We start from the raw sequence: 27,439 nt of genomic DNA, 5'->3' as shown, positions 1-27,439 counted from the left end.
CTGTGTGCTCTGGTCGCGACTCTGGTCAGGACTCTGGAGGATGAGTATTGTTGTAGAAGATAAAGAAGCAGCCTTGCGCATAATTAATAATGTATGTTAATTGTAATTTAATTTGTTCAGAAAAAATGCCCCAATAATAATTTTTATAATATAAAGTAACTCTTTTAAAGAAGAGCATTCATTTCAATTTCCAATGCATTATCATTGCTTCCAAGAAAAAAAAAAATATACGCGAGCATTGCACGAAGCTGTGTCGAAGAATGTATAATTAAGAGCAGATATAATTGCAGTTTTTATTGAGGTAAGAATTTTTGCTTTTTTATTCAGAATACAGGGCAGAAGGTCAGCGCTGCTGTCCTTATAAAATTTACCAGATATTATTATTTCTGTTGGAAGGTTATATTTCGTTCATGGTTCATTATTTAATCAATATTATTGTGTGGTTTATGGTCAATTTTCATCCCTTAATTTTTGTGTGGGGAGTTTACGCTTGGCTCCATTCACTTTTATATTATTTAATTTTCTGTGGGGAGGTTACACCTGGCTCCATTTCCATTTTTATTTAACAGATTTTGCGGGGAGGTTACAAGATATAGGTCTATAGTTCTGCACATCTGTTCGACGTCCCTTCTTGAAAACGGGGATGACCTGTGCCTTTTTCCAATCCTTTGGAACGCTACGCTCTTCTAGAGACCTACGGTACAACGCTGCAAGAAGGGGGTCAAGTTCCTTCGCCTACTGTGTGTAAAATTGAACTGGTATCCCATCAGGTCCAGCGGCCTTTCCTCTTTTGAGCGATTTTAATAGTTTTTATATCCATCTGTCATATATTTCGATATCCACCATTTTGTCATCTGTGCGACAGTCGCGGAACAGTGGTCAAGGATGTACGGAAAACGCATACTGATTGACCTGTAACCACACGCGCACATTGCGTACTGTGTGACACGTTGCACTGTGCTGTTCGTGCCTAGAAAACAAAATGCATATAGGAGTGGATACTGCCGTAGCGTCTTGGTTCACCTGGGCGGTGAGCAGCGCAGTAGTTGCACGTCTATTCTCCCGGACACATATCTGTAGCCATGGTTGACCCCTGTCATATATGATACATGATGCCCCAGAGTTACCTCGGCACTGGTTGTGGACAGCGCCATTTTGCCATGCATGGTATGTTTTTACAACGGCGGAATGCGAACAGTCTACGAACTTAGCCGTTTGGGAAACGCTTGCACCCTTGGCCCGAAAGCAAATGATCGTGCCCTTTTAGACATGAGATAAATTGCTCCGTTTCCGCTTTACGACAAGGAATGCTCTCTTTGTCCGCGTCCCCCCTATACTCTCTATTCACTGTCCACTGCTAGTGCTGCCGCCCGTCATCTGTGAATGGTCATTGCACGTTGACGTGGAACATAGGCAGCGGCCGCAAAAATGTGTCTGGACCACGTAGTTTCTGTGATTTCAGTTGAACTTTTATCAGCAAATTGTGAATCGCCTGAACTCCAAACGTTTGACGAGAAACTACGAGAATGCGCTTAAGCTTGCTACGAGGGCATGCTGAACAATAATGCCCCCGATTTTTTTTTATTTGATAACCCTCGAAAGCTTGAAACAGAGCAAACTTTATTAACATTCTACTTTTTTATTCTTCATGCGTACATATTTATTCCCAACGTAGTCATCCTGGCAACGATAAAACTTTTCCAACGAGACACAAGTTTTACTGATACCGTTACTGCAGAACGTTGTCCGCCTGCTTAGCTTAGTGGTAACGTGTTTACCTAGCATGCAGCGGGCCCGGGTTCGATTCCCGGCCGACATGGAGATTGTCTCGGCTCGAGGCTGGGTGTTGTGCCGTCATCATCATCATCAACACCGACAGGCAAGTCGCCCAGAGTGGCTTCACCTGCAATAAGACTTGCAACTCGGGGGCCGAACTTCCCTGTATGGGGCCTCCCAGCTATCAGTGCATATGATCATTTCATTTTTTGCAGAATGTTTGACTTTGCTGACGGAGCCACGACGTCAGCTCTGCGTGCATCGGTTTATCACTGTCAAAGCGAAGTCCTCGAAGGTGTTCCGTAAGTTTTGGAACAAATGAAAATAGGATGGTGCCAGGTTGGGACGGTATGGAGGATGATCTACGATGGCGAAGCCAAGGGGTCGGATTGTAGCAGATGTGGCAGAGCTGTGTGGTCCGGCTTGGTCATGCTGATGGAGAGGCTGTTCCATGTATAGATGATATTTTTCAAATTTCTGCTTTCAGTTTTCTGAGGGTCTTATGATACACCGACATAGTTACGTTACACGACGCCATGTTACACGTTGCAATTCGGAGCCCTCTAGCGGAAGAGGGTTCCAACTTGCGTCAGCGAAGCACGAAAGTCAGGAACATATAATACCTGAACCAATATTGAGAAAAAAATGAAAAATTCGGAGTCATTGCTTTTCAGCACGCCGTGGTATTTGCCAACAATTTTAAATGACCAAAGGAGAGAACACGCAGATTTGCATGGCCGATTGGTTTCATCCTTTTTTTTTAAATTAGTTAGGCCCGCGCTATTTTCTTTCTATATATTATCGTTGGAATGAATAGCAACAAGCAGTAAGAAAATCGATGAATAAGCTAAGTCGTAAAAGTAATTAATGATGAGCAAAGAAAGAACTCACTTACGAGGAAAGGAAGAAAATATTTGTTAAGTGTCGGAGTAGTATTCCAAATGTTCTTCAATCCATCAACAATTGGACTTTAGATTCTCCATGTCTTCTACCGTGACTTTTAACGTTCGCAGTACTTTACATAAGTGAAAACAGTGGCACAATTTTTCAACATTCTGCATTGTCCAATGTAGGCGACCTCGTTCTCATGGCAGAGGAAATGAAAGTCGTAAAGTCTCTCGTGGAAGCGTAAGTAAGCGATTCTGGTGTTTAAATCAACTTCTGGTTTAAGTGATGGTCAGAGTTCGTTTTGTGGACGAATGACTTTTTTATATAAAAACGCACAGATTTTTACCCTATTCCAACATTGCTACACTTTGATTACAAATGATTTACTTCTAAAAAAAACATTCATTTGTATTAATTATTTAAATTGATTGTAGGTAAGAGTAGAAATTAACCTTAAAAAGTAACTAAAATAACGTATAAGGAATGACTGTGTCGCTGCAAGCAGTGTTTTGGAACTCAAGGCAACACATAAATTGCTTTTTCTTTCATTTTTAGGTGCCCAAATTCTCAAACGACCTCATTATATTGTACAATATATGCAGAAGATCGAATTATTGAGGACATATTGGCCGTCGAATGAACTGTTAGCCACAAGGTGTTTTTTCCTAAGGCGTATGCACACGAAAGTTAAAAAACGTGTCCAATTATGCTGTAAGTAGATGAAGGACGACAAAAAAAATAACGTCAAGGTCTTCTGCAACAAAGAATTATGCATCGACCTGACAAATTTCCGCATAAAAACCGACCGTGGCATTTCGGAATGTTGTTTAGCTGCTGCTTACGAAACTTGTGACCAGCCGATTGCTCGACCAGTAACGCCAGATAGTGATTTTGAAAATGGTTGTAGAAAGTTGAATGTTGGGCAGCCGACTCATTTTCATATTGCTAACAACCGAGGGTACACAAACCGAAATTGCAGTCATAAGAAGAAGAACAGTGCCAAAAACGGAGCTAAAACACGGAACCTGCCACTGAAGATGCCTTTCAGAGAATAAAGCTAAAACTCGTATTACACGAAAATTGTGTTTTATTCAGTTGTATTTAGACGGTCAACAAGTAAAAATTAACAATATACGTAATATTACACGCAACTGAGGAAGACAGGATTACAAAAGTTAAAGACGGTCCTGGAACTTAATCTACTATTTATTGCTGCAATATGCACAGCAAAAGTGGAAATGTTGAACCGTTGTGATTCACATCCGTTGGACTGGCTTTATTAGGGCGGTAGAATGTAGACCAGTGGTTCGTAGACCAGTGGTTCCCAATCTGGCGTAATTACCCCCTGAGGAGTAAAACACAAAAGTATTTAATTGGTTTTGGGTCGCGAAACTAAATTATTTTTAAAAAATCACTACCATAGTCAACACTTCGTAAGACTACAGTACTGATTACGGAGATACTATTAATGCGTTTTTTTTCAATTACTGGCATTGAAATGTCTCTGTTAGATTCGTTTCATACAGTTGTCTTTAGCGCTGTCACGCTCAATTATTTTCTATCTTAGTTTCGTAACCGTGTTTGTTCCCATTCAGTGGAACCCAATTACATTAAAGTATCAATTTTCCGGTAAGCATCTAATCTTACGTATATTACCTACATTTTGTGCACCCAAATTTCCTTTTTCTCTTTGTCATCTGTATGAATGACTGAGTGTATATGTTCAATTTGTGGTACATGTGGTAGCAGTACAGCATCTGGCTCTCTGCTGTGGTAGCAACAGTGTAGCCAACGTTGCTTTCTCAGTCAAGGCAAAGAGATTTGTACCCTTCCTCTCTTCCGGCTACCTGGGGGAAGTTCGCCGCAGGAAGAGCGTGCCCTCGGTACTCTGGACTGGACCTTGGCTGAGCGAAGATAGTAGTCTTAAGAGCGACTTTGCGTTGGTGAGTGTGTTAATCCGTGGTCGTGTGTAGCTATTCTGATGTACACGTTTGATTTGATAGTCAGTTGTAAATATCGGTAGTCGAATTCTTATATTTTTAAGAGTGTAGTCACGAGCGTATTTTCTGTATTTCGTTTTTCCGGTCCTTGCTTTGTGTAACCAGAACACCTGGTGTAGGGAGTTCGTTACCCCAGCACAGGTTTAAAATTCAGTTGCCTGACTTCTCTTTTAACTGGAAGGTATGTGTAATCTTTTCTCGTGTATATGTGTTTTATTTCTTCTATTTCTCATTTCGTTTCAATTCTAAGATTGTGATACTTTTTTTCATAGCACGTCGTGGTGTCTTCACCGTGTTAATTTCATTACCATCTCGAATAACTTTTATTCTTAACTCCGTGTGATATTTCATCGCTGTTTGTGTCTATACAATTTACATGTGTGTTCATGAAGTTTTCACGAGTCTTAGCAATTTTGCCTTGTTCATGAATATTCACGTCATTTGCGTTTCACGGCAGTGTACCTAACTACCATTTGTAAGGTGATGCAGATAAATTTCTTTGTCGGAAAGCATGCAGATGGTTAAAATGGCTCTGAGCACTATGGGACTTAACATCTGAGGTCATCAGTCCTCTAGACTTAGAACTATTTAAACCCAACCAAGCTTAAGGACATCACACACATCCATGCCCGAGGCAGGATTTGAACCTGCGACCGTAGCAGCAACGCGGTTCCAGACTGAAGCACCTAGAACCGCTCGGTCACAACGGCTGGCACGAAAAGCATTCCATAGTATTAGTCTGCACAGTAACCCAATCATAGCGACAAGGCTGAACCTCTGAGCCTATGACTTATTGTCATGAGCAAAATTCTTTTTATCTCTATTCTTGTGTGAACGAATTGTGAATGTTTGTGTCAACTTTTCTCATAAGCACCCACAATTTCCTTTTCATTCATTAGCACAATGTACCACAGCAAGCAATATCATAATATAAGTGAATTAATTAGTTAATATGTTGTTTTATTTTAATAAACTATGTTAAGTAGTCGTAATTGTTTCTCAGACAAACCCCTCCCTTTTGTAAAATTATTATTAATGCATCCCACCTGGCATTTCTGAAGCTCAAGAGACGGGCCTTATATCTGTAGACTTTTGTCTGATTATCTTATTTCGTTGTTGAGGGTTAAGATTCTGCTTGCTCTGAATTATCTGATTAATCATTTCTGTTTAAATTGTACCCATACGATTCTTACATGTATTCCGTTGGATCTTTTTATTAATATTAACACGTTAGTTATGATTAAGAATTGAGTGATTCATTCAGTTCATATATTAAATTTTCTCATTTGTAATTAAACTGGATGGCGACCGAGAAAAATTTTGTGGTACAGAAAACTTACAGTAGGCTGCGCAGAGTTTCGCGTTGGCCAACTTCAACCCCCCCGCTCCCCCCTCCCCCCAGTTTCTGTTTGCAAATCACTCTCCAGATAACCATTCAACCATTAATAACCATTCAGCACTAAGGTGAGTGACTATGTGGTGAAGACTACAGGTTGTAAAACGAATATATGAACAACAGTTTCCTACCATAATCTATCCACTATACACATACTTTCTAAGATGCATGATGCATGAGAATAGAATTGATACATATCTGTCACATTTGCTTAAATACACTAGTGGCCATTAAAATTGCTACATCAAGAAGAAATGCAGATGATGAACGGGTATTCATTGGACAAATATATTATACTAGAACTGACATGTGATTACATTTTCACGCAATTTGGGTGCATAGATCCTGAGAAAACAGTACCCGTAATAAAGGACTTGATATGTCTGCGCATTGAGTCAAACAGAGCGTGGATGGCATGTACAGGTACAGCTGCCCATGCAGCTTCAACACGATACTACAGTTCATCAAGATTAGTGACTGGCGTATTGTGACGAGCCAGTTGCTCGGCCACCATTGACAAGACGTTTTTAATTGGTGAGAGATTTGTAGAATGTGCTGGCCAGGGCAGAAGTCGAACATTTTCTGTATCCAGAAAGGTCCGTACAGGACCTGCAACATGCATTATCCTGCTGAAATGTAGGGTTTCGCAGGGATCGAATGAAGGGTAGAGCCACGGGTCGTAACACATCTGAAATTTAACGTCCACTGTTCAAAGTGTCGTCAATGCGAACAAGATGTGACCGAGACGTGTAACCAATGGCACCCCATACCATCATGCCGGGTGATACGCCAGTATGGCGATGACGAATACACGCTTCCAATGTGCGTTCACCACGATGTCACCAAACACGGATGCGACCATCATGATGCTGTACACAGAACCTGGATTCATCCAAAAAAATGACGTTTTGCCATTAATGCACCCAGGTTCGTCGTTGAGTATACCATCGGAGGCGCTCCTGTCTGTGATGCAGCGTCAAGGGTAACCGCAGCCACAGTCTCCTACCTGATAGTCCCTGCTGCTGCAAACGTCGTCGAACTGTTCGTGCAGATGGTTGTTGTCTTGACAATGTTCCCATCTGTTGACTCAGGGATCGAGACGTGGCTGCACGATCCGTTACAGCCAAGCGGATAAGATGCCTGTCATCTCGACTACTAGTGATACGAGGCCGTTGGGATCCAGCACGGCGTTCCGTATTACCCTCCTGAACCCACCGATTCCGTATTCTGCTAACAGTCATTGGATCTCGACCGACGTGAGCAGCAATGTCGCGATACGATAAACCGCAATCGCGACAGGCTACAATCCGACATTTATCATAGTCGGAAACGTGATGGTACGCATTTCTTCTCCTTACACGAGGCATGACACCAGGCAACGCCGGCCAACTGCTGTTTGTGTATGAGAAGTCGGTTGGAAACTTTCCTCATGTCAGCACGTTGTAGTTGTCGCCACAGGCGCCAACCTTGTGTGTATGCTCTTAAAAGCTAATCATTTGCATATTACAGCATCTTCTTCCTATCGGTTAAATTTCGCTCTGTAGCACGTCATCTTCGTGGTGTAGCAATTTTAATGGCCAGTAGTGTATCTCATGATAATGTCTTCTCCGAATTTTAAGTAATTCGCAAGACCGCTACGGTCGCAAGTTCGAATCCTGCCTCGGGCATGGATGTTTGTGATGTCCTTAGGTTAGTTAGGTTTAACTATTTCTAAGTTCTAGGGGACTAATGACCTCAGCAGTTGAGTCCCATAGTGCTCAGAGCCATTTTTTGAAGTGATTCGCGCGATGGGTAAGAAATTCCTCCATTATTCACTATGTCACATATAAAGCGCGCGGGGTAGCCGTAAGGTCAGGGGCGTCTTGTCGTGGCTCCCTCCGCCCCCCCCCCCCTCCTTCCGTCGGTGGTCTGAGTCCTCCCACGGGCATGGGTGTGTCCTTAGCATAAGTTAAGTTAGATTAAGTAGTGCGGAAGCCTAGGGGCCGATTGCCTCAGCAGTTTGGTCCCATAGTCCTTACCAAAAATTTCCAAATTTTCATCGCAATTTAATAGTAACTGTGTAATGGGTCCTGTATTACTGTAGGGCCTACATGTCTTTCCTGAAAGCAGGTTAGTTTTATTCAAGATTCCGATACCCCATGTTATTCTTGAATATTTTGGCTACAGAACCCTATTTTTCAACATAATCTCAGTTCAATCAACGGCTTTACGCACCTTACTGGGAGGGCCTGTATGCCGACATGGTACCACGCTATTGGTCGGCTTCGGCGCCAACGTCTTGCTGCATCAATAACATCCCCAATATCCACGTACTGCTTCCTGCGGAGTGCATCCTTCTTTTGGATCCTACAGATGGAAGTTGGAAGGTGTGACGTCCATGTTGTGGAATGGGTGAGGAAGATGAGTTCTGTGAGCTCTTCTTCTGTGCACAAACTTCTATGAGACCTAGCGTAGTCATAGAGAAGTAGAGGTCAAATTGGATTTTTTGGCGATGAATATGCTGATGTCGTTTTTCCAGTTTCTTGATTAACGGATGATTCCCAACAAAAGACATATCCTCGACGAAAGGGCAGTGTGTACAGATAATACTTCAGAGATGATCATTGCACCATGAGGGAGAAACACAATAACCCCTTCAGAGTCCGAGAACGCCGTGGCCATGACTTTACCGGCTGTGAACCTATTCATCGGGGGACGCCTGTAACGACGTTCGTCAAAAAATTGTCCTGATCACCCTTGTAAGCAATTCAGTACTGATGGTCCTTCGTTGCTCTTCATCATCTTCTGTTAGTCAGTGAGGAACCCAACGGTCGCTCACCTTTGAGTACCCGAACTGGTGGACGAGTGTGTCATCTCTACCAAAAGAGACATCCAGTTGTGCAGCGAGGTGTTTGATGGTAATCCGTCGATCATATCGAATTAGAATGTCCGCACATTCCAAGACTGCTGGAGTCACAGCTGTGTGCGGCTGGCCGGCACGCGGGAGATTGGAAACGTTCTCGCGACCTTGTTGCGCGTTGCCCAACAACTCAACGTGCTTTTGTTCAGTGACAGGTTTCCGTAGACATCCTGAAAGCTCCTATCTGCGATGCTCTGATTTTCCGCCAAAAGAAAGTCAATGACAGCTCTTTGCTTGGAACACACCTGCGTTGCTGACGGCATTTTAAAGGCTACGCATAGTACCGCCACGTACGGGAACTTCATGAAACTGTGGGGGTTGCTGCGGGAGTATTTCACGATGTAGCATAAGAAATTCCGCATTTTTTCAACGGAAACGGGCCGAGAAAAAAATGTGTTACGTCATTTATTAAAGGCTCCTCGTATTATTATTATTTTTATTTTTATTAGTAGTGGTAGTAGCAGTGGTCAGACGCGAGGCATTCGCAGCTTGAAGTCTTCCAGTTTATGTCATTCCAGAAGTAAGCAGACAAGTTATCAAGTGGTTTGCGAACAATAAATACTGTGCACATACTTTACATTGGAGTACAATGCTAAAGCTTTCTGACTGTTATTATTACAGTCGTTCTTGTTTAGCGGATTGAACTCGGTTTTTAATTTATCGCTATATGTACTGCCCTTGTGTCATTTAATTTGGTGCTGCGGACTAACGTAATTGCTTGTTTTAGAGGCAGTCTCCTGTGCACTGTTGTTTAAATTTTCTTTCTGCAGTCTTTTACGCAGACAGCGTGCAGCGTGAGTCGTTTGTACTTTATCTAAGGAGTCCAAGTATGATTTTTCCGATTTAGCTAAGGCCTATTTGTTATGGTTGCCCATGTGGAACATGTGGTAAATGAAAAGTTTCTGTGGATCAAAATAAAATGTCCAGACACTCTGTGACCAAAATGGTACTGAAACAGAGGATGACAGACTAAAGGCCGAAATACTAAATGTCTTTTTCCAAAGCTGTTTCACAGAGGAAGACTGCACTGTACTTCCTTCTCTAGATTGTCGCACAGATGGCAAAATGGTAGATACCGAAATATATGACAGAGGGATAGAAAAACTATTAAAATCGCTCAAAAGAGGAAAGGCCGGTGGACCTGATGGGATACCAGTTCGATTTTACACAGAGTACGCGAAGGAACTTGCCCCCCTTCTTGCAGCGGTGTACCGTAGGTCTCTAGAAGAGCGTAGCGTTCCAAAGGATTGGAAAAGGCCACAGGGCATCCCCGTTTTCAAGAAGGGACGTCGAACAGATGTGCAGAACTATAGACCTATATCTCTAACGTCGATCAGTTGTAGAATTTTGGAACACGTATTATGTTCGAGTTTAATGACTTTTCTGGAGACTAGAAATCTACTCTGTAGAAATCAGCATGGGTTTCGAAAAAGACGATCTTGTGAAACCCAGCTCGCGCTATTCCACGAGACTCAGAGGGCCATAGACACGGGTTCCCAGGTAGATGCCGTGTTTCTTGACTTCCGCAAGGTTCAAAATGGTTCAAATGGCTCTGAGCACTATGGGACTTAACATCTTAGGTCATCAGTCCCCTACAACTTAGAACTACTTAAACCTAACTAACCTAAGGACATCACACAACACCCAGCCATCACGAGGCAGAGAAAATCCCTGACCCCGCCGGGAATCGAACCCGGGAACCCGGGCGTGGGAAGCGAGAACGCTACCGCACGACCACGAGATGCGGGCCTACCGCAAGGCGTTCGATACAGTTCCCCACAGTCGTTTAATGAACAAAGTAAGAGTATATGGACTATCAGACCAATTGTGTGATTGGATTGAAGAGTTCCTAGATAACAGAACGCAGCATGTCATTCTCAATGGAGAGAAGTCTTCCCAAGTAAGAATGATTTCAGATGTGTCGCAGGGGAGTATCATAGGAGCGTTGCTATTCACAATATACATAAATGACCTTGTGGATAACATCGGAAGTTCACTGAGGCTTTTTGCGGATGACGCTGTAGTATATCGAGAGGTTGTAACAATGGAAAATTGTACTGAAATGCAGGAGGATCTGCAGCGAATTGACGCATAGTGCAGGGAATGGCAACTGAATCTCAATGTAGACAAGTGTAATGCGCTGCGAAGACATAGAAAGAAAGATCCTTTATCATTTAGCTACAATATAGCAGGTCAGCAACTGGAAGCAGTTAATTCCATAAATTATCTGGGAGTACGCATTAGGAGTGATTTGAAATGGAATGATCATATAAAGTTGATCGTCGGTAAAGCAGATGCCAGACTGAGATTCATAGGAAGAATTCTAAGGAAATGCAATCCGAAAACAAAGGGAGTAGGTTACAGTACACTTGCTCGCCCACTGCTTGAATATTGCTCTCCAGTGTGGGATCCGTACCAGGTGGGATTGATCGAGAAGATCCAACGGAGAGCAGTGCGCTTCGTTACAGGATCATTAGTAATCGCGAAAGCGTTACGGAGATGATAGATAAATTCCAGTGGAAGACTCTGCAGGAGAGACGCTCGGTAGCTCGATACGGGCTTTTGTTGAAGTTTCGAGAACATATCTTCACCGGGGAGTATATTGCTCCTTCCTACGTATATCTCAAGAACAGACCATGAGGATAAAATCAGAGAGATTAGAGCCCACACAGAGGCATACCGACAATCTTTCTTTCCACGAACAATACGAGACTGGTATAGAAGGGAGAACAGATAGAGGTACACAAAGTACCCTCCGCCACACACCGTCAGGTGGCTTGCGGAGTATGGATGTAGATGTAGATGTAGATCTTTCAGTAATGGCTGAATTTTCAGACTGTGTGTTGTCGAAGTTATTTAGACAGGAGGTCGATGCAACGCCACGCTTTCAAGGCTTAGTTGAAAGTTGTTTAAATATCAAAATTAAGCAGTGAGGGCAGATCATTTCCACTTTCACAAAGTCTCGAGAGTCGACATATGTGGGAAACTGCGGTGTTTGCATTCAGTAGGCTAGGATAAGTTGGGCGCAAGAGTACTGTACGCACTAATTTAGTACAACAAAAATCGAAAGGGTGATTACTAATACACAATTACTTGAACGTCATCAGTTCCTTCTCTGAACATTCTATGCAGCATTATTACTAATGACCAGTTATGTTGCCTTTATGTTAACTTACTTAATAAGAAATTAACGGATGAGGCCCAACAAAAGATATATCCTCGACGAAAGGGCAGTGTGTACAGATAATATTTTGTATCTGGTGACACAAAAAGCGTAATGTACACTACCAACTCCTCCACAGATGTGCGTCCATCGCAACTGGCACTGAGACACCTCTCAGTCATAGTATAAGAAAAACCATTGTCAAAATTACATCAATTGTTGTTACTACACGATAACGCACTTTGATGCTCTCACAAAGAAACCTATCCTCACGCAATACTCTGCGGATCTTGAACCGCCAAATGTCTATGCTTCCGGCTACTTATGAAACAAGCGCCAATTCCTTTTTCGGACGAAAATGCACGTTAAAACTTTCTTAACGATACCTTTAACTCCAAACGGGTAGGTTTCTACAGGCATAGAATCGGTTAACTATTTCAGAATTGTTCCATCACATATTTCAGAGTTGAAACTTCCTGGCAGATTAAAACTGTGTGACGGACAGAGACTCGAACTCGGGACCTTTGCCTTTCGCCGGCAATTGCTCTACCAATTATTATTATTATTGCTTTTTGTTGGTCTCATTTTGTTGTACATTGTTATTAGAATTTGTTCGGGGCGGACGTCCGATGACAGTCACATAGGTTCTTCGTTGATCCATTCACTCAGTTATTTGTTACAGAGGACAGCTAACCTTCCGACCGGACACACTGAGCTATAGCGCCGGCAACCAGCTGAGCTCCCCAAGCACGATGCACGCCCCGTCCTCACAGCTATACTTCTTCAGTACCTCGTCTCCTACCCTAGCAGACGCTGAGGTACTGGCGGAAGTAATGGTGTGAGGACGGGGCGTGAATCGTGCTTGGGGAGCTCAGCTGGTTGCTGGCGCGGTAGCTCAGTGTGTCCGGTCAGAGAACTGGTTGATTTCTGTAATAAAAGAACTGAGTGAAGGGATCAACAACGATCTTCAACGGATGCCATGTCACGTCCGCTACGACCAAATACATCGAACAATAGCGAACAAAATGGAAAAAGAAAGTTGGTAGAGTACTTGTCCGCGAAAGGCAAAGGTCCCGAGTTCGAGCCTCGGTCCGGCACACACTTTTAATGTGCCAGGAAGTTTCATATCAGCGCACACTCTGCTGCAGAGTGAAAATCTCATTCTGGATACTTGAGCATTGTCATACAGTTTTACATAATGTTAGAGGATATATTTATGATGATTATGTCAATGGCGACGAAGCCATAAAACCTGGAGTGTGGAGCAATGGAAGAGAGTCATTTGGCGAGATGAGTTCTATTTCACGCTGTTCCCTACTTCTGGCCGAGTTTACGTCCGTAGGGTGAAACATGGTGCGGGTTCCGTGATTATTTGGGCAACCGTATCATAGTATTCCATGGGCCTCATGGTTGTTCTGCAAGCTCACATTACTACCAAAGATTATGTGACTACTGTGCCTGTTCAGGTCCATCCCATGTTACAGTATTTGTTCCCCAATGGTGACGCTGTGTTCCAATACGACAGTGCCCCTGTCTACACCGCCCGCATCGTCCGGACTGGTTTTGTGAGCACGAGGATGAATTTTCACATCTGCCCTGGCCGCCACGGTCACCATCTCAATATTACTGAGTCCTTGTGGTCTACTTCGGAGACGCGGTTTCGTGTCCGCTATCGTCGGTAGCTGAACTTGTGAGTAATTTGCAGGGTGAATGGTTTCCCTCGAAAATCATACACGAGCTGTATGTATCCATTCCGAGACAACTGGAAAGTAACAGTTTTTCTACGCGGTATTAGGCATGGAAATGTGTTGTGTTCTTGATTCTTCCGTACTTTTCGCCAACTTCTGTGTGTTGGGTTTAGGAGGGGAAAAGAGCCTGAAGCGCTAGTTCCGTCTTGTAGAGTGGCTAGCACAAGTGGGAAACTAGAGCTGGTGATAGAGAACACATTCTCGTCAGGGATAGGTCTTAACCGTCATGGACGATTCTCAAAGAATTTGATGCTTCTTTCTACAATTCTTTCTTGTTCAATGAATAGAAATTCATTGGTGTTTCGTGTAATGTAGCTTCAGAACAGTAGAACTGAAATATTACTCGTATAGGCTTCGCGTAGATAAGAGTGGTACGATTCGTAAAACTTATCTATAAAGCACTTTTTTGAAATCATTCGACGACCTTGCTTGTGCATATCATTTGGAAGAATTAAGGAATGAACACGGAAAAACTACAAGAAGTCAGTTTAGCTTTCAATGCAACACAACAAGAGGAAATTATTTTGCACGATGTATCATACAACAGGTTTGCACGTTTATAGGCTCCCACATAACAAAACAAGATAAATGGCACACTCAAGAAAGCTATTAAATCTTCGTGAAATATACGTGCGGTACTGCACTCCGCTAGGTTGGTAGCTTGTTTTACGCAAATTTATAACTGGGAGTTTTCGAAGCTCTAATCTCAGCTTGCTTACCTTTTATACGTGGTGGACTATTTACGTAATACAGGCTTGTTTGAATATTCCTCGTTTATGGAACCCATTAGACGCAGGTGAAAGGAGCCGTCTCGCGCTGGCACCGTAATATGATTAGTTTAGCCTGAAGGACGGTGTAGCACGACACACACACACAGCCCCAACGAGGCAAGATTACATCTGGGACGGCTTCACTAAGAATCGGGAAGTACACGGAAGGTATCGTAATACGTGGAACGTCGTAACGGCTTTCTTGAAAAGGCCATTTCTGATCCTTCAATTAAACGGCGCATGAGATGCAAAGCCACTTCACTGAGTAGAGGAAGACAAAACGTTTTAGTCTACAATAGCGGCATTTGCAAAGTGATGTGAGTCCTTCAAGAAAACAGATATTGCTGAAGAATACGTTGTCTTACCAAATTACACTGAAGTGTTTTAAGGTGGCGGAAAAAAAAACGCAACACCAAGAAGGACTTGTGCTAAAACAAAGCTGGTAGGAGTGTTTCTACATCTGAAGGTTATGTCTATTCATATTTCGTGTCAGTCGCGTAATAGTGGCACTGTTAGCACCACTATGAGGATGCAAATCCATTTTCTTTAAATACACGCTGTAACGGGCGTGAGCGTTAATGAAGTTTGAGATTGAACGTGGTAAGTTGATGTTAGACAGGATTGCTTTTAAGGCGATAAATATGCCATTATCAACAACTCACTGAGTTTGAAATAGGTCGTGTAATATGTAATAGGGCTACGACAAGCTGGATGTTCCTTCTGCGATACTGCAGAAAGGCTTGACAGAAATGAAGCCACTGTACGTGATTGCTGGCAGCTGTGGGCACGAGAAAGTACGGTCGCAAGAAGACAGGGCACTTGGAACTAGCGAGAGGGGAGCGTATGGCTCTGGCGCTTCGTACTGCATCTGCAGGAGCAACCTGAGCAGCTATTGGAACCACAGTCACAGAACCAAGTGTTAAAAATCAGTTACTTCAAGGACAGCTCGGAATCAGACTCCCTGTAGCGTGGATTCCACTGACCCCAGACCACCGCAATTTGCGACTTGAGCGGTGTCAAGCGAGAGCTCATTGTAGGACAGGGTGGAGGTCTGTTGCGTTTTCTGAGGAAAGCTGGTTCTGCTTCGGTGCCAGTGATGGCTGCATGATACACTATTGGCCATTAAAATTGCTACGCCAAGAAGAAATGCAGATGATAAAAGGGTATTCATTGGACAAATATATTATACTAGAACTGACATGTGATTACATTTTCATGCAATTTGGGTGCATAGATCCTGAGAAATCAGTACCAAGAACAACCACCTCTGGCCATAATAACGGCCTTGATACGCCTGGGCATTGAGTCATACGGAGCCTGGATGGCGTGTACAGGTACAGCTGCCCATGCAGCTTCAACACGATACCACAGTTCATCAAGATTAGTGACTGGCGTATTGTGACGAGCCAGTTGCTAGGCAACCATTGACCAGACGTTTTCAATTGGTGAGAGATCTGGAGAATGTGCTGGACAGGGCAGCAGTCGAACATTTTCTGTATCCAGAAAGGCCCGTACAGGACCTGCAACATGCGGTCGTGCATTATCCTGCTGAAATGTAGGGTTTCGCAGGGATCTAATGAAGGATAGAGACACGGGTCGTAACACATCTGAAATGTAACGTCCACTGTACAAAGTGCCGTCATTGCGAGCGAGAGGTGACCTAGACGTGTAACCAATGGCATCCCGTACCATCACGCCGGGTGAACCGCCAGTATGGCGATGACGAATACACGCTTCCAATGTGCGTTCAGCGCGATGTCGCCAAACACGGATGCGACCATCATGATGCTGTAAACAGAAACAGGATTCACCCAAAAAAATGACGTTTTGCCATTAATGCACCCAGGTTCGTCGTTGAGTACACCATCGCAGGCGCTCGTGTCTTTGATGCAGCGTCAAGCGTAACCGCAGCCATGGTCTCCGAGCTGATAGTCCATGCTGCTGCAAACGTCGTCGAACTGTTCGTTCAGATGGTTGATGTCTTGCAAACGTCCCCATCTGTTGACTCAGGTATCGAGACGTGGCTGCACGATCCGTTACAGCCATGCGGATAAGATGCCTGTCATCTTGACTGCTAGTGATACGAGGCCGTTGGGATCCAGCACGGCGTTCCGTATTACCCTCCTGAACCCACCGATTCCATATTCTGCTAACAGTAATTGGATCTCGACCAACGCGAGTAGCAATGTCGCGATACGATAAACTTCAATCGCAATAGGCTACAATCCGACCTTTGTCAAAGTCGGAAACGTGATGTTACGCATCTCTCCTCCTTACACGAGGCATCACAACAACGTTTCATCAGGCGACGCCTGTCGACTGCTGTTTGTGTATGAGAAATTGGTTGGAAACTTTCCTCATGTCAGCACGTTGTATGTGTCGCCACTGGCGCCAACCTTGTGTGAATGCTCTGAAATGCTAATCATTTGCATATCACAGCATCTTCTTCCAGTCGGTTAAATTTCGCGTCTATAGCACGTCATCTTCGTGGTGTAGCAATTTTAATGGCCAGTAGTGTATATTCCATCAGTATAGGGCAGAGAGTGAAGCGGAGGTCTTTCTGTCCAGCTGAGATGCTCCTTCGAAGTTACAACCAACCCCTTCACCGTTTTTTAAACCACTTAGTGGCATCCTACTGACTTGAGGGATGTACCTCGTAATAAGTGTAGGCAGCACCTCGGTCCTTACGTAAGAGTGGCAGCAATGCTGGCTGCCCGTCCGCGTTGGCCCACAGCCGCAGGCGGTGCCTGCTTGCGGAACCTGCGTCAGCTCTGCTGGCAGGGCCAGAGGCCACTGCACGTCTCGCACCTGCCCGGCGCCTCGTGTGGTCTTACCTGGAACGGCCTTGGGCTGGAGCAACTTCCTTGGCGCTGCCTATCTTCCAAACACTGACTGTGTGTATAAAACCGCGTGCTGTCACTCTGTGTCACCAGGACATTTAGCTCTTCGAGTCGGAATATTTGTAGCAACCTTTAAAAAGGGGCGAGAGATTTCAAGAGGGTCATCCAGAAAGTAAAGAATGTTTTGCACAGCGAATGATAAACGAAACATATCACACTTTATTTACAAACTGTATTTTTAAAGTTACAGTACCTTACACTATATTTCACTGTAATCGCACTATTTGTCTAGGCATTTATTGAAACTTGAGAGAAATTGTTCAATTCCAATGCTGTACTCCTCTGCCGAAAGTCCTTACTTGTTTGAGGTCTTCATCTTTTGCGTACAGGTTGCCACACAAAAATGCCATTGACTTCGGGAATAAGTGAAAGTCGCTTGGTGCCAAGTCAGGACCGTAAGCAGGGTGTTCAAAAATTTCCCACATAAGACACTGAATTTCTTGCTTTGCCCGTGCTGACGCTCGAGACTCCATGTTATCGTGAATCTGAAACATCTTTGCCGACAACATTCCACGTCTCTTGTTTTGGAAGGCGCGCCAAACTCATTGAAGAGTTTCGCAATAGTCCTTTGAAATGATTGTCTCTCCTTTTGGCACAAACTCCACATGGACCAAACCATTTCTATCGCAAAACATATTTCGCACCAGCTGTCTCGTGTTGATATTTGCTTTTTCTTTTCTGAGTTTTGTGGGGGAGTTTGAGTGATGTGACTCCATAGACTGATGCTTGTTCTCCGTAGTCTTGTAGCAAACACAAGTTTCATCTCCCGTTACATTGTGGTCGAGAAATTCGTCACTTGCGTTGTTATATTCGGACAAAAACTCAAGGCCTTCCTCCATCCGTTTCGTCTCATCGACATCTTTCAAATTCTTAGGCACCCACCAAGCACATCTTTTTTTGTAGCTAAGGTGCCCTTTTACTATTTCACGTAGGGGCGATCGTGAAATTTATGGAAATGATTCATGTAATGTGCTTTAAATGAAACACCGGCGTTCCTGGATTTTGTGTTCAACTTTGTCTTCAAGTCATACATAATGACAGCTGGCGTCCCATTCCATCTCAGTCGTGCACACTGGTTCTTCCATCATTCAACATAATGAACAATTTCCTCTCTGAAAACTCGTTCATTGCGCTATCGGCATAAACATTTTTTAATTTGACTGTAAATTTCGGTAGGCCGAAGATTTTTCGCCATTTCGAAAGGTTATAGAATAAGAGAGTGGGTCGGGGGGAGGGGGGATGACACCGCTTGGCAGCAAACAAACCCTTGGCTCACTCTGACACGGAGAAGGAGCTAGCTGGCACGCTAGCGACCGCCGTGCCGGGGGATTTGCGCCGGGCGTGGTACCCAATCGCTTTTTACTTTCTGGATGACCCTTGCATGCGGAGTCTTAAATGCTGTCTAGACGGTAAGACATAAGAATCGCACTGAGGAGTTCTATTCAAAGTCCCATCGGACATCCTCACTTACGAGGAGAGGTCCCCCGCAGTGGGATTGACTTCTCGAAAGCACCTATATGGTGATGTAGGAATCACAACCTGCCACCATTCACCATCATGAACCCTCATTGGCCAGTAATCGACGAAAAGTTTTCTTAATTGTGCTTGTTGCTCAATAGCATTAAAAAAGAAGTATGCCATAGGCTGGTTGTGTGGTGGAATAGGTAGGCTGAGGCCTTCATATGTAGAAGATCATGGTTTACGATATTGGCAGCTGTTTTAATTTTTTTATTTGTAACTTTTTATCGAAACGACTTTGATCATTATTTTCATCCAGTGAATCGGTTTAAACCAAATTTTTTATTTCTGTGCCTTTGTCACATCATTTTAATCATCGTATGAACTTTTTCATTTGTTCTCATTTTTTGTTTATAACATTCTTTTCCCACACCCACACGGAATTTTTTATATTTATCTATTGTAATATTTAAATATTTGAAAATGCCTATCTATCAGTTAAAAACAAAAGACGAAATAATACATTTATACAGACTGTACAGTGGTGTCAAAAACGTATTTTTCGTTACAAGATGTGCATTTTTTGGATGGTAACAGTCATATAAAACGTTTAAAACGTAGCCTAAATTCCTATTGTCCTATGCATAAAATAATGCAGATGGGGATTTAAACGAAAGACGGGATTATAAGTAAAACAAAATTCAAGCAAAATGAGGAATAGATGTAATGAATGAAACCGTCATGAAAACATTTAAAACATAACCTAAATTCCCACTGACTTATGCATAAAATAATGCAGATGGAGATTTAAACGAACGAAGGGATTATAAGTAAAATGAAATTCAAGCAAAATTAGGAATACATATAATGAATGCAGTAATATGGACGAAAAATAGGGTGATAAAACGAAAGAAATTAAATAGAAATTAATACATAAAATCAGTTGAATTCGCATTCACAAAAATTCTGAATTAAAAAGAACTATATAAAGACAAAATGAGAACAGATGAAAAAGTTCATTCGATGATTAAAATGATATGACAAGGGATAGAACTAACAAATTTCATTTAAACCAGTTAATTTAATAAAAATAATGATCAAAGCCATTTCGGTTAAAAATTTTCAAAATGAAAAAGTCAGGGCAACCAAGATCTTCTGCATATGAAGACCTCAGCCTATCTACTGTACCACACAATCAATGTATGTGATACTCCTTTTTAATGCTATTGAACAATACTCAAAATTAAGAAAATTTCTCGTCAATTGCTGGGAAACGAGGGCCCGCCAGAGTGAATGGTTGCAGATTGTGATACCAGGGATCTTAACCTACATCGCCGTACAGATGGTTTCAATAAGTCGATCCCACCTCTTCTTATTAATTTATTCGGTGGTGCCGCTACATCCTTACAGGAGATTGATGAGAGTTACTGTGAACAAGACCGCTGGCAGTTCTTTCCACTGGAAGGCTGTACAGCATCTCCACTATTTGCAGATAGAGAACTATAGATTTTGTTAGTACGCTTTTGCATTTTATGGCCTGAGTGATTTCCGTCATATAGTAGGTCTACCTGTGTCTTATTATTGGTTCAAATGGCTCTGAGCACTATGGGACTTAACATCTGAGGTCATCAGTCCCCTAGAACTTAGAACTACTTAAACCTAACTAACCTAAGGACCTCAAACACATCCATGCCCGAGGCAGGATTCGAACCTGCGACCGTAGCGGTCGTGCGGTTCCAGACTAAAGCGCCTAGAACCGCTCGGCCACAATGGTCGGCTCTTATTATTAAATTAACAGTGCTGTCGGATACCGTTCTTAGAGAATCAGTTGGCTTTCATTGTGTAGTGGATAATGTGTATAAATAATTCTTCTCCTAAATCTACATCTATACTCTGCAAATCACCGTGAAGTGCATGGCAGAGGTTACTTCTCACTCTACTACGTATATGTGTTTCTTCTAGTTTCATTTATGTATGGAGCGCGGGAACAATGACTGCTGAATAGCCTCTGTATGAGACGAAAGTAGTCTAACGCTGTCTTCGAAGTCCGTACGTGAGCGATACATAGGTGGCTGCAGTGCAGTGGAAAGCGTTCAGTACGAAACTGAGGGGCCCGAAGTATTTTTTTGTTTTAAGCGATGCATGCAAAAAAACTCCGCTATTTTCGATTTCCTTAAATTTTAGTATAGTACAGTAATCCGATTTACTGGTGAAATTTACTCTTGCAGGTACGCACTATACATTGAACGTCTATGCACAGTACGTTATTGTATTTAGTATTACGTTGCTACTACTTACCCAAATTTAAAGAGTCCAATTGGCGAACAAAACTGCCACAATGCACCCTTATTTGCACGTCTCATATTCGATTGGTAATGTTCTTAGATTTTTAAAACGCTACTGTTTTAAGCTTTTTCCCTTGACATATTAGGGTTGTTTTTCGGAGACATAAGAACTTCATTCTACCAATGCCGTTATTCTCTCCTTAGAGATTTTCACTGGAGATATATTTTCCCCTTAAACGATTAAGCTCTGTTGGATAAGTACTGGTAAAATAAGCCAGTTTTATGGGCGCTGAAGAAATCTTCACGTAATAACATTGAGGTACTGCAGGCACAGTAAACTGCAGCCAAACTGGACCGCCGGCCGTTGGTGGTCGAGCGGTTCTAGGCGCTTCAGTACGGAACCGCGCGACTGCTACGGTCGCAGGTTAGAATCCTGCCTCGGGCATGGATGTGTGTGATGTCCTCAGGTTAGTTAGGTTTAAGTAGTTCTAAGTTCTAGGGGACTGATGACCTCAGATGTTAAGTCCCATAGCACTCATAGCCATTTGAACCATTTGAACCAAACTGGACTCATAAACGGCAGTGCTTCGTTAGCTTTACCATAAACATTTTTCAGCATTATGCCGTTGTTTCCTTGAAACGTCCGAGCAACCATGCATTTCCAAAAAATTCAGTACTCGTTTGTTTTCGAACTTTATCAGCACTATCCAGCTATAATGTCAACAATGGTGTTCCATTGTCAGACCTCCGCACGGGATTAGCCTAGCGGTCTTCGGCGCTGCAGTAATGGTCTGTGCGGCTGCTCCAGGCGAGGCTCGAGTCCTCCCTCTGGCATGGGTGTGTGTGTTTGTCCTTAGGATAATATAGGTTACGTAGTGTGTAAGCTTAGGGACTGATGACCTTAGCAGTTAAGTCCCATAAGATTTCACACACATTGTCAGACTCATCTGATTTAAATCAAATAAGCAAAGCAGTGCCTGAGTTTCGCAGTTCGCAAAGGTTTTCTCGCTGGATTAAACACGCTGCGGTCAAACATCGACGTCATCTGGCCTTTAGTTTTAATTATTACAACAACTATTTACGGTTTTCCGTTCCCATCTTAAATATTTCATCAACTGCCTTAAGCAGCTCCGTGTTCATTTAAACAAAGCAGCAGTTTCCGTACCGATTTCTTTACGACTGCATATAAAAAAAGGATTTCGAGTACAAGTACTTTAAAAACTCACGAAAAAATTTGACACAAAATTCATCGATTTCGGCAGACTATTCGCTGACTTTGAGACACCCATCACCGAATTCTAAAATGGGTTGATGTGTTTGGGCACTGGCTAAAAATAAACCATGACAGCAAGAGAAGCAACCTTCGTTTACTTTGTCTTGTCAAACGAACAAAATAAAGCCGATAAACCTGAGTGACAATGCAACGGTAGAAAACGGGTAATTTTTGTTACCTATGGTTTAAACGAATTTTTTTTTCATGTGAAAAGTAAAACAGTGTGAAATTACATAGCGTTTTATCAAGAACGCAGTATTATTTTGCGTTAAGCAATTTTTAGTGTTAAGCGTGTTCACCTTAAAAGTTTTTCACTGTATATTCCTAAATTCTCTATTTAATGAAAGTACCTGTCACTTTATAGGTAGGTTGCCGCTCATTCAAGACATACCCAAGGTATGAGATAGGGTGCAGGGAGAGGGGTGCAGAAACAAAGGATAAATACTTACAAAATAAACCCACAACTAGGTAGGAGTACAGGAATAGCTATTACAGACGCTATGCTTATAGTAAAATATCCACAGGTATTTTTGTGACCACTCTTTTCAACGACGCGTTTCGAAAATATCATCATCAGATTCTGAAAAGAGATTTCTACGCAGCCAATTACAAGTTGCGAACACATTGTACGAATGTGGTACAGCCAGATATTATACACACACTATGTGATCAAAAGTATCCGGACACCTGGCTGAAAATGACTTACAAGTTCGTGGTGCCCTCCATCGGTAATGCTGGAATTCAAAACGGTGCTGGCCCACCCTTTGCCTTGATTACAGCTTCCACACTCGCAGACATACGTTCAGTCAGGTGCTGGAAGGTTTCTTGGGGAATGGCAGTCCATTCTTCACGGAGTGCTGCACTGAGGAGAGGTATCGATGTCGGTCGGTGAGGCCTGGCACGAAGTCGGCGTTCCAAAACATCCCAAAGGTGTTATATAGGATTCAGATCAGGCCTCTGTGTAGGCCAGTTCATTACAGGGTTGTTATTGTCGTGTAACCACTCAGCGACAGACCTTTCATTATCAACAGATGCTCGATTGTGTTGAAAGATGCAGTCGCCGTCCCCGAATTCCTCTTCAACAAAAAAATGGCTCTGAGCACTATGGGACTCAACTTCTGAGGTCATTAGTCCCCTAGAAGTTAGAACTAGTTAAACCTAACTAACCTAAGGACATCACAAACATCCATGCCCGAGGCAGGATTCAAACCTGCGACAGTAGCGGTCTTGCGGTTCCAGACTGCAGCGCCTTTAACCGCACGGCCACTTCGGCCGGCTCCTCTTCAACAGTGGGAAGCAAGAAGGTGCTTAGAACATCAGTGTAGGCCTGTGCTGTGATAGTGCCACACAAAACAACAAGGGGTGCAAACCCCCTCCATGAAAAATACGACCACACCATAACACCACAGCCTCTGAATTTTACTGTTGGCACTAAAACCGCTGGCAGATGATGTTCACTAGGCATTCTCCATACCAACACTATGCCGTCGTATCGCTACATTGTGTACCGTGATTCGTCACTCCACACAACGTTTTTCCACTGTTCAGTCGTCCAATGTTTACGCTCCTTACACCAAGTGAGGCGTCGTTTGGCATTTACCGGAGTGATGTGTGGCTTATGAGCAGCCGCTCGACCATGAGATCCAAGTTTTCTCACCTCCCACCCGGCTGTCATAGTACTTGCAGTGGAACTTGGTGCAGTTTGGAATTCATGTGTGATGGCCTGGATAGATGTTTGCCTATTACACATTACGACCCTCTTCAACTGTCGGCGGTCTCTGTCAGTCAACAGACGAGGTCGGCCTGTACGCTTTTGCGCTGTACGTTTCCCTTCACGTTTCCATTTCACTCTCACATCGGAAACAGTGGACCTAGGGATGATTAGGAGTGTGGAAATATCGTGTACAGACGTATGACTCAAGTGACGTCCAATAATCTGACCACGTTCGAAGTCCGTGAGTTCCGCGGAGCGCTCCATTCTGCTCTGTTGCAATGTCTAATGACTGCTGAGGTCGCTGATATGGAGTACCTGACAGTAGATGGCAGCACAATGCACATAATATGAAAAGCGTATGTTTTTTGGGGGTGTTCGGACACTTTTGATCACATAGTGTACCATCTAAGGGAACAGACAGCCTACAATGTACTGAGTCAACTTAAGTGTACCATACTGAATAGAAACTGCACATCCGAGGATGGAGAGCCACGCAAGAAACTAAAGTGGGCGCAAGGTGGCAGCATATCAAACACAAGTGAAGGCAACAAATGTCAAAAAATGCACACAGAAAGGCAGTAACGAGAAGTATAACAGTAAAATAGTCAGGCCCATATTGTTTTATGTCTTCAAGTAAAAATTACAGTTAGCGTAATAGAAAGACCTTGTACGCAAACTAAAAAAAGTTTCTGATTGCCCCTACCACTACCCAGGCACTTTCTGACTTTTTATTGCGTTAACTGTAATTTTTACTTCAATATATAAAACTATATGTACATGACGTTTTTTACCGTTATACGTATGGTTACTGCCTTTCTGTATGCGTTTTTTGGCATTGGTTACCTTCACTTGTGTATGACATGCTGCCAACTTGCGGAAACTTCAGTTTTCTTCCGTGGCTCTCCATCAATATGGCATCTTATGTTCACTCAATACATTGTATGGTGTCTGTTCCCTTAATTGGTATGTATGATATCGGGCTATACCACATTTGTACAATGTGTTCTCAACTTTTAATTGGCTTCGTAAAAATTTCTTTTCGGAATATGATGATGATTTTTCGAAACGCGTCATTAAAAAGAGTGATCACAGAAACACATATCCGTATTTTACTATAATCACAGTGTCGATAGTAGCTATTCCCATTGTATTGTATTGCATGTTAAATGGGGACCTAGAAACGACGGAGAGGCTCCGTCCCCGCCGCAGCCGCAGCCGCAGCCGCAGTGGTCCACAATCCCACGACGACTACCACGCTCCACTTCACCCCTCCGACGCCCCACACCGAACCCAGGGTTATTGTGTGGCTCGGCCCCCGGTGGACCCTCCCAGGGAACGTCTCACACCAGACGAGTGTAACCCCTATGTTTGCGTGGTAGAGTAATGGTGGTGTATGCGTACGCGGAGAGCTTGTATGCGCAGCAATCGCCGACATGGTGTAACTGAGGCGGAGTAAGGGGAACCAGCTCATATTCGCCGTAGCATATGGAAAACCGCCTAAAAACCATCCACAGACTGGCCGGCGCATCGGACCTCGACACAAGTCCGCCGGGCGGATTCGTACCGGGGACTAGGCGCTCCTTCCCTCTCCGAAAAGCTATTCCCATACTCCTATGTTGTATCAACATGGGCGCACACCTCATTCGCGATTTTACATCGGAAATGTACATCGAGGACAATTAAATAGCTGCACCTATGAGTCACAAAATACTAATTCTGTTACTTTACATTAAGTAGGTTCTACTTATGATGTACTTAACACAGAGTGCGATTTGTAGAAGATTTGTAGACAATATTTTTTTGTATATTTGGCATTATTTTTCGTATTTTTTGGTCAAATGTTAGAGCGCAGTGGAAGCAAAGACTCCTTACAAATTACAGAATGGGTTTTTTTCCGAATTTTCTTAGCCAAACAGAGTGAGAAAGGGACAAATGCGGTATCGGTTTAACCAGCGTGAGGACTAGTTTTGTCAGAAAGGCTTTATTTACTTAACAGTGACCAAGATAATTAAGAGAAATGTAATCAGTAATATGAGTTCAAATATTTGTGACTATTTTCATAGGGAAACGAAGAGCCAGAAATGGACAAACTGCTGAGATATTCAAGGAGGAATCACACTCCCATCTTAGCTTTGCTTCTGCCACTACATCATCTCCTACCTTCCAAACTTCACAGAAGTCGGCCTGTTTACCTTGCGGGACTAGCACTGCTGGAAGAAACGAAATAAGCGCGGAAACTAGGAGATGAGGAGGTGGGTGTGAGTTGTGATTGGATAACTCGGGCGGCGTTCCGCCTCGAGCGCGGAGCGGGAACGTTGTTGGTTTATCGCCTCACCACAGCGTCGCGAGCGCCTCGACAGTTCTCCTCAGTATTGTTTGTGTCTTCGTGAGGGTAGCATCGTTGTTTGGTCCGTAGCGTTAGTAGCTATGTGTGTCCTTAGCAGCGGTGTAGTCCGCTCGTAATGTGCGTCATGGACTCCAAGCGTGTTGCTAGAGAAGGTACAGTAAACTTTAGTTTCGACAAACCTACGCGTTTCGTGCAGGCTCACACTGCCTACATTGATTCTGATACCTGTCTTTTTCGTAAAGTTTTTGGATACACTACAAGTAGACAGATTGCTTTTGCGTCATGGTTCAAGTTCCCTTTCAGCGTCGTGATGGTTCCATAAGTACGGTGCTTCATGCTAATGCGGAACTGGATTATATCAATGTCCGAGTGTTCATTCTCCCGTCTAAAGTTGACAACAGTTTACTTCAGTAGGTGCTGCTCCCTCATGGTGATTTGAGGGGTGTACGACGCGGTAGTTGGTCCACTCAACACCGGCTGAAATGTTGTAGCGGAATCCGTTCAGTAGAGATGGTAGTAACGTAACATTCCTTCCCATCTAGAGCTCGGCGGTTATCGCATTCATATCACTTATAGTGGGCAAATAGAGACATGCTTTCTTTGCAATGAAAGTGGCCACCTTGGATCTAATTACGCGGTGGGGTATTTGTATTGAAGTCCACATTTCAGTCACGTAGAAAATCGAAGTTAGCTGATTTTGTTTCTAATGCCCACGAGGTTGGTGCCACGTTTTTCTAGGCGTACAATAGAGGGATTCCCAGTTTACTGCTCCCGACTTTCCGCCTTTGTCTTTGCAGCATTAAATTTTGATTATAATACTGT

This window comes from Schistocerca nitens, chromosome 6 (genome assembly GCF_023898315.1).
Source record: "Schistocerca nitens isolate TAMUIC-IGC-003100 chromosome 6, iqSchNite1.1, whole genome shotgun sequence".
Classification (NCBI taxonomy): domain Eukaryota; kingdom Metazoa; phylum Arthropoda; class Insecta; order Orthoptera; family Acrididae; genus Schistocerca; species Schistocerca nitens.
This window is presented reverse-complemented; position numbering follows the sequence as displayed.